General features: G+C 43.7%; 1 pseudogene across 1 annotated transcript; it reads right to left on the minus strand.

Moving 5' to 3' along the window:
• Positions 1-6,137: 6,137 nt before the first annotated feature.
• LOC310790009 (homeobox protein MSH-D pseudogene) lies at positions 6,138-8,361 on the minus strand (annotated as a pseudogene). Its single transcript, XR_014553925.1, has 2 exons — positions 8,037-8,361; positions 6,138-7,295 (listed from the first exon to the last, which is right to left on the minus strand). The product of XR_014553925.1 is annotated as a homeobox protein MSH-D pseudogene (transcript).

Consider the following 8,361-nt stretch of genomic DNA (forward strand, 5'->3'; position numbering starts at 1 on the left):
CAGTGCCGAATGAAACTGCTGTTTTGCGGAAAAGTAAAGCGCTGAAAATTGTCAAAATAGAGCGTGCATGTACACGGATATCGATTTGTTTAGGTGGGCGTTGTTTTAGGTGGCTAAATTACAGTTATAGTTTTAGTTGTTGACCCCCAGTACTGAGAGAGAAAAAGCTGGTGAGGCTGCGCGAGGCTGCTCCTCTGGGTGCCGGATCTCGTTAGACACTGCGCTCAGCGTCCAGAACACAGTACCTAATTACGTTAGTGTATGTGACTAGCTGATAGGACCCAACTTCAAACAAACCGAACTATCCCTTTAAATCAGTTGAAATACCAACAGGACACCAGTGCTTCCTGTTTGCAATGATATTCATGTAACAGCTGCGTGACAGGAGGAAAAAAATGTAGTGTAAAAAAAAAAAAAAAATCCTCCCAGCTGAGCAAGTGTGTGTTGTCTTAACCAGGTGTAACCCATACGGTGCATATAACATATCATGTGATTCCCATAGAAAATAACTCTTGAACATTGGGACAAATGAAAAAGATAGAATAATATCATATCATGGAGTGTGTTGTGTGTTTTTATTTCTGTGATGACTTCTTCCCCTTGCTGCTGATAGACAGTGCTGCTGATAGACACAGTGCTGCTGATAGACAGTGGCCTAGATCTAGCCTAGGTAAACCCAGCCCCCACGTGACCTGCTCTCTCAGTTCCCAGTCTGAGAACAGGTCTGAGAGCAGGTCACGTGGGGGATGGGTTTACCCAGGCTAGCCTAGATCTTCCTAAAAGCCAGCCAGGACCCCAGAGGAACCTCTCTGCCTTATAACCTCCATCCCAAAGTGAGGCTTTTAGCTTTGTATTTTCTGTGCTGAAATGGGCCGTGTTGTTTTTAGAGCCCGACCGATATATCGGTCCACCGATATTATCGCCCGATAACGGATATATCGGTATCAGTCGATATGTTGGCCGAAATTGCCGATATTTTTTATTTTTTAAGTTATAGACAGCATGTTGTGTATATTTGATCCTTTTTCTTAACTCAAGTTACATTTTATATTTGTTCTATTTGTGTTTTTGTATTTTTAGTTATTTATCATTATTAAATTCCCAGTGAAGTTTACTGTTTCATTGCATTGATGTCATTTTGGACAATCAAGTTGATTGATAAGCTATAAAATATCCTCCCTACATGGCATATTTCAAGTCATGTCAAGTCATATATTTGTCAAGTGTTTGATATTAGGGATATAGGGATCATTGCAAAAAAAGTTGTGTAATATAATGTATATATTATATATAATATAAGAATATCGACCGATATATCGATATCGGAAATGTTTTACTCCCTAATATCGGTATCGGCATCGGCCTCAAAAATCCAGTATCGGTCAACCATGTTTGCCAACCAGATTGGAAGAAACAACATCTGAAAAGTAAAGAATAAACTGCTGGGTGGGGGGGGGGGGGAGGAAGCCTGCCTCTGTGTGTGTGTGTGAGTGTGTTTGTGTGTGTGTGTGTGTGTGTGTGTGCGTGTGTGTGTGTGCGGGCATGCGTGTGTGTCTGTCTGTGTGTGTGTGAGTGAGTTAAGATTCCATTTACTCAGCAGAGTCTCTGTCAACCTCATATGGAAGACAGGTTCCTCCTCAGTTTTTCACAGCGTGGTTTCGCACTATCACAAACAATCAGCTGACATCTGGAATTAACAGCAGCAAAGCGATGATGTCGGTTGTGCTGTGTATTTAAATACACCGCATCAGTGGCCTGTGAATCGAAGCGACAGTCCTTCCCCGCTGTAACCAGGATGTAAGGGCGTGTCGAGTTTAGGCAATATATGTTTTTTCCGTTTCACGAATATGTAATTTTGCGAGTCAGCGGAATTAGACCTATTCCGTCGTTTCGGTATGATGAAGTGTTGATCTATCATTTGAACTAGCAACACATGAGAGAAGTATAGGTGAGAAAAAAGGACATCAGAAAGAGAGAGAGAGAGAGTCAGACAGACAGCAGAACCTGAAAATGTACAGCAAAGATGGAGGATAGATAAGGGAGGGGTTGTTCTGAGAAACACACCTGTTTCACGGCTTTGAAGACGAGATGAAAGCATGTCCCCTAATTATAGCACTTAGAACAACACGAGCGTCAATGAGTTACTCCTCTGTCCCGAGAGGCACAAAAACACACTCTCACCCATTTCATTTTTTTTTCCCACATTGCTCATTGCCCTTGTGAGACGTGACTTGTGAGCCTCAAATTTGCAGTGTGTGTGTGTGTGTGTGTGTGTGTGTGTGTTTCCCCTGGCCCGATGAAGCGTGCCTCTCAGCTCCTCCTGGGTGCAGTTAGATGGTGATGTGTGTGTTCCTCTAGAAGAGATCTCTCACTGCTCAACAGGCCGGGACAGGAGAGGGGCAGCACAGAATCCCAACTCTGCTTTTCTCTCTCTCTCTCTCTTAAAAAAACAACACTTTGACTGACTTCATTTTGGCTTTCAGCTACAAAAGAAACCATGTGATGAAACAGATTAAATGGATACATAAATCATGTGGAATCATGTTGGCGGAATCATTGGAATGACAACAGATAACAATTGAATCCCTGCATTTACCATAATAAGGAAAGGAAAAGAGAGGAGAGGAAATAGACTGCATTTGATTGTGTGAATTCTCAATCGGAGACTACAGGACTGAATGCAAAGGTGTATATTCTGCTGCACTGATGCATGTGTGAGGAACCTAAATGCTCTTGGCAGGCAATATGTGTGCAGGAATCCCCACAGTCCCATAACTTGTCTCACAATGGAACCACGTGCAAAATAGTCCCATCTTTAATTCACTAGAGCACTCATGTAGTATTAAACAGAACTTAAGAGCCTGTAAGTTTCAAGTCACATAACATGTTAATCTCCATCTAAGCAACCTGCTGTTGCTGAACGTGTCCTACTGTCCTTTAAATGCTATACGAATGAGTCCAGGCCATTCATATCAAAGGGGGAATCTGTGAAGTAGTCCAGCTGTATTAGCACTAGAAAGCCTTGCTGTAACAATAGACTACATGCACAACTTCTTTACTTCCTGAAATTAGTCCAGCTTCTTTATTTCCTGTCCTACACTATTGGATGAACTGATGACTCAGGTGTGCCTGATCATTGTTGTGACTGTAGCACACCTGACATTAATCAGTTCATCCAATAGTGTAGGACAGGAAATAAAGAAGCTGTACTAATTTCAGGAAGTAGTGGAGTTGTGCATGCCATGTAGCCCATTGAACAGTAATAGATGGGAAGCTGCGACATCTAGTGGACTTTCTACAGTACTGCAACATTTGGAAAACGCTTATTTTGACACAGCGATCTCTATTAAGTCACATGTATCACCTTATCACATTCATTGTTTATCATTTCTTAAAGGGACATTCCACCGAAAAACAATGCTGATTTATTTTTGCCCATGATCTCACACATATCTGATAATGTGCGAGATCACGCTAGAATAAACCCAGAAAACGTTTGGTCTTTCTCAATGTAAAAGAGTTAAAAATGAATGCAAAGTGCAGACCTTTAAATCCCACATGTATTGTAGATGTTTGGAGGAACTTGCTTGTTTGTTTGCTTGGATGGATGAACTTGAATGATCTGTGTCTTGTTAAGCCCATGCGGGCTGGGTACCTTGTGGTGCTGGTGCACGACACATACATAAATCATTATCTATCAAATCATATCTCTACAACTCAAGTTTATCACTTTAAATCGCTTCTTAAAAACACATTTTCAGACGTATTCGTTTCTGTAGCCTAATGTTTGATCAAAATTGCCCGTGCTGATTCTCACGTGTTTACTTTTATTTAATTTCTTGATCATCTTCTGCATGTAACCGATTTATGTTCATGACTATTATGCTGCTGCCCTATCTCTCCTTTCTTTTAGCAGAGGTCAACCTAGGGTTGAGAGCAGGGGCGGACTGGGATCATAATTCAGGCCGGGCATTAGATACCAAGCAGGCCAGGCCGATGCGGGCCGACGCGCGGGCCGGCGTCCGAAGGGCGCCGGCGGAAAATTTGGGGCGTTTGAAGCTCAATTTGGGCCGTTTGAAGCCCAATTTGGGCCGTTTGAAGCCAGATTTGGGTCGTTTAAAGCCCGATTTGGGCTGTTTGAAGCCCGATTTGGGCCGTTTGAAGCCCAATTTGGGCCGTTTGAAGCCCAATTTGGGCCAAGTCCAATTTTACAATGAGATGCACCCACTTTAAACCTGAATAAAGTAATAAAACCACTAGTAAACCAGTAGGCGGCGCCTGGCCTGCTGTTCAGTGAGTGGCCTGGCCTGGCCTGCAAAAAAAAAAAAAAAAAAAAAAAAAAAAAAAAAAAAAAAAATTTTTTTTGGCAGGCCAGGCCAGGCCAGGCCACCGGGCATTTGCCCGACGTGCCCGATTATGCAGTCCGCCACTGGTTGAGAGTGAGACAGCTAATCTTGTGAGAAGTTTTGAACATTTAAAACAGTGGAACTGGATCGAGGCCCCTGGGTTCTTGTGCAATCTAAAGCCATCAAAAGACCTCACTATCAGCTTAATGCTGCCTTTAATTTCAAAATGGAAGAGAGCAAATGGACTGTGAAATATGCGCTAATGGTAACAAGGCTCCTCCAAGTTTAGAGAGAGAGAGAGAGAGGGAGAGAGAGAGGACGAGGGAGAGAGAGAGAGGGGGGGGGAGGGAGAGAGAGAGAGAGAGAGGGGGGGGGGGAGAGAGAGAGAGAGAGCTCATGTTGTATAATGTCCCGTTGTGTTGTCACAGAGCACACAACTTCGTGATTTGGAATCTGAATTTGAGGACAAGGAAAATGAAGCCAGGGACAGCCCCCACGGCATTCAGAGAGTTCACGGAGAGTGAAGGAGGTCATATAAAGTCGACAGTTTAAGGATACAGCTCAAATCAAACGAATACATCTCAACTGCCGTGATATCCAAGAGCAATATGGAAAAACACATGTTTGCAATTACGTCAATGTGAGACGTGTTATTTGCAGACAAATATCCCTTTCCCTTGTGAATGTAATTCTACGTCTTTAGGGTACATTTGGCTAGATAAGTATTCATTAGAGCATAACACCTCTTCTCTTGGCCACCCAGTTGATGCCCCATACATAGATAACTACTCTGCTCAGTATGACGCCATGCTTTCAAACATTCTTCAGTGTAACGCTGAATAGCCGATTAGTAAGCTCAATAGCTCAGTGGTTTGACTACGTTATGGTTCGTCATGTATCGTTCAATTAACTTTCTCCTGGGACGAAAAGCAGAAGCCACAGCTTTCCATACTTCAAAGTTTCCTTCTGAATGGAAATAATCTACATATTAAATGTCCAAAGGAGGATACCAAGGCACTTTGACTCCAGTGCCCTGATGAAGGCCAGTGTGGGCCACAATGTGTGGGCTGTTCCCCCCAGAAGACGGCTGTTGTATCCGTCAGAACGACATTTTCCCCAACAACATTTAACAGAAAAGAAAAGAAAATGTGAAAAAAGGGGGAGCTACTTGGAGTTTTTAGGCAATATTTAATAAGAAGTAATATATCTGTGTGTACAAGCAGTTACAAAACAGAATATATCTTCAATCTACTACGGGCAAACAAAACGCAACGCGTTTCAACCACGCAGGTCTTCCTCAGGCAGTGTTAGGCAGAAAAGAAAAGAAACATGTCTATCTACATGGCCTCAAACTCTAGGTCATGAAGCACTTCCAGAACACACAGATGAACCCGTGCCTTCTTTTTGTTGCTAAGCCCCCACAGTCTGCCTCAATCTCCTCTTGAACTCTTCATCTTTGTCAGGCTGGTCTTTCTCATTCTCCAAGGCAGTCATGTCTATGACATCATCATTTGAGCAATTGTGATGTCATCAGTGATGTCATCAATCCATCCCTGCACAGGCTATAAGTCAGACCAGTAGAGTGTAACCCCAGAAAACATTTTTTTTCTTCATGGCGGAGCACTTTTAGCAAGCACAAGCTGCCTTGGTATCCTTCTTTTGAAATGTGATGGCATGTTACTCAAATGCTTCTACATTGAAAGTGGGGCCATTTCTTGCATCCATTTTTTAATAAAGCAATAAAACAAAATAGAACAAAACATACAGGGTTAACTAAGAGCTTTAATTTGCAGGTCAAAATGAATTACACTTTTAAAATGTAGATATGTTAAAAAATATATATATATCTACAAGCTATTACCATGTTTCAAAAATAAATATATTTTACTTTAGAGAATGGCTTGCTGTTCATATGCAAGCATGCACTTTACCAGACCAAAATGAGTTATCTGACATGTTTCAATAGTAGCTCAGCAAAAGATCAACTCACACTCCTACATGTCCTGGCTGATTCAAGGCTCACAGGTGATACAAGGAATGATGAATATTCCTCATATTGGAATATATGCAGTGAACGCATCCATAGGCGAACAAATCATTATGGCTATCATAGATGCAATCTTTTATGAAAATGATCAGATACATAGAGCTCAAGCAATAATCCAGCCATTATTAGTTACACTCGGTGCTGACTGAGCCAGCTTTGGCAAACAGCAACAAAGACCTTTGGGACACCTGCATCCCATGGAGCGTCTTAGCTTGTCTTCTGTGCATCGTGCACAAAGTAGAAGGACATCCTGCTGATAAATCAACACCAAAAACCAACAAAGATCATGAAGATGCAACCCCACTTTAGGCCGGTCCCTTCCAGACGAGCAATAATCATATCCTGTCATAAGGTGCGTTACTGTATGATATTGATCATGTCCTCCCAATTTGCACACACATTATCGCCAACCACCACTGAGGGCGCTGGACCTCTGTCTGTAGCGAGTTCCTTTCAGGAGAGGTGGAAGAGGCTGTAGCCCATCGGCGAGGCGTACATGGCCAGATGGGCAGCGGGGAGGATGTGGCTGCGGCTGTACGGGTGGGCGTGTCCGTAGAGCGCCGACGCGCCGGCGTGCAGGTTGACACTGAGAGGGAACGGTAAGGACGAGAAGCCCGGGTGGTACACGGCTTTGCCTCCCGTGCCGGCGGCCATTTTGAGTTTCTCCACCTCGGCCTCCTGGAGCCTCTTGGCTTTGGCCCGTCGGTTCTGGAACCAGATCTTCACCTGGGTCTCGGACAGCGACAGCGCGGAGGAGAACTCGGCCCGCTCGGCGATGGACAGGTACTGCTTGTGACGGAACTTCCTCTCCAGCGCCAGCAGCTGGGATGTGGTGAAGGGGGTGCGAGGCTTGCGGTTGGTCTTGTGTTTCCTCAAGGGGCAGGCGGCCGAACTGAGCTGTGCTACACAAGAGGAGACGAGAAACCCAATGTTAGGAGAGGCTGAGATTCAGTGTGAAATATAGAGAAATATACAGTCCAGCAGCATATTAATGTCTGGATAGATATATAGAACAAGACACTTAATCAAAGTGTAAATAATAAAAAAAAAAAAAAAAAAAAAAAAAAAACGACATTTACAAATTACTTTTTCAAAAACATTATTTTACGAGATGGATAATCTAGCATCAATTTTTTTTTTTACTTTTATTTAATTCCTGTATCATTCTTTACATAAGTGAGTTAGATGTTGATACCAGAGCCAACCCTTGCTTTTTGAAATGGGCCCCCAGATGCTTAAGGCCGGCTCTGGTTGATATATAGCCCTAGTATGTTTTTTATTCAAGATTATGTTTAGATTATTATCATTATTATTATTATTATTATTATTATTATTATTATTATTATTATTAGTCTCCACCTCTCCCTCTCCAATCTGGGCATCAGACTATACTGATCTGGGTTCCCAGATTGCTCCCACTCATTTCCTTCAGGGGCAATCTAGAGCGAAGCCAGCTAAACTTGTGAGAATGCTGCTTTCCCTAAACACTTAAACGGGAGGCTGCGTCTAAAGCCATAAAAAATACACCAATAAAAAAAGGTTAAGCTACAGTAGGCTTAGCTATATGACCCTATAAGTTGCCTTCAAACATTCTTGCGGTAAATCACATCAATATTTCATGACACCTCCTCCTGATCACTTACGGGGCGGCGTGGACAGCTTGACACGGGATATCCAAGAAGACGCGCAGTCACCTCGGTCCGCTGGCTCCGATTTGACGGCTCCAAAGTGCTGTGAGTGCCTGTGCGCCTCTTCACTATTCAAACGGTCATGTCCCCTCGCGGTGATGGCGGCCGCTGCTGCCCCGTCCGTCGTGCCCGCGGTGCGTGGCCTCCTGTCCGACATGAGCGCCTCCACGCTGAACGGCAGGCGGGACACCTGCGCTGCCGCCGTGCGCTTTACCACCAGCCGCGGCGCGTCGACATCCTCATCCGAAAAGTCCTCTCTGCAGTGTGCGGGGGAGGACAT

This window comes from Poromitra crassiceps (genome assembly GCF_964638095.1).
Source record: "Poromitra crassiceps genome assembly, chromosome: 15".
Taxonomy (NCBI): Eukaryota; Metazoa; Chordata; class Actinopteri; order Beryciformes; family Melamphaidae; genus Poromitra; species Poromitra crassiceps.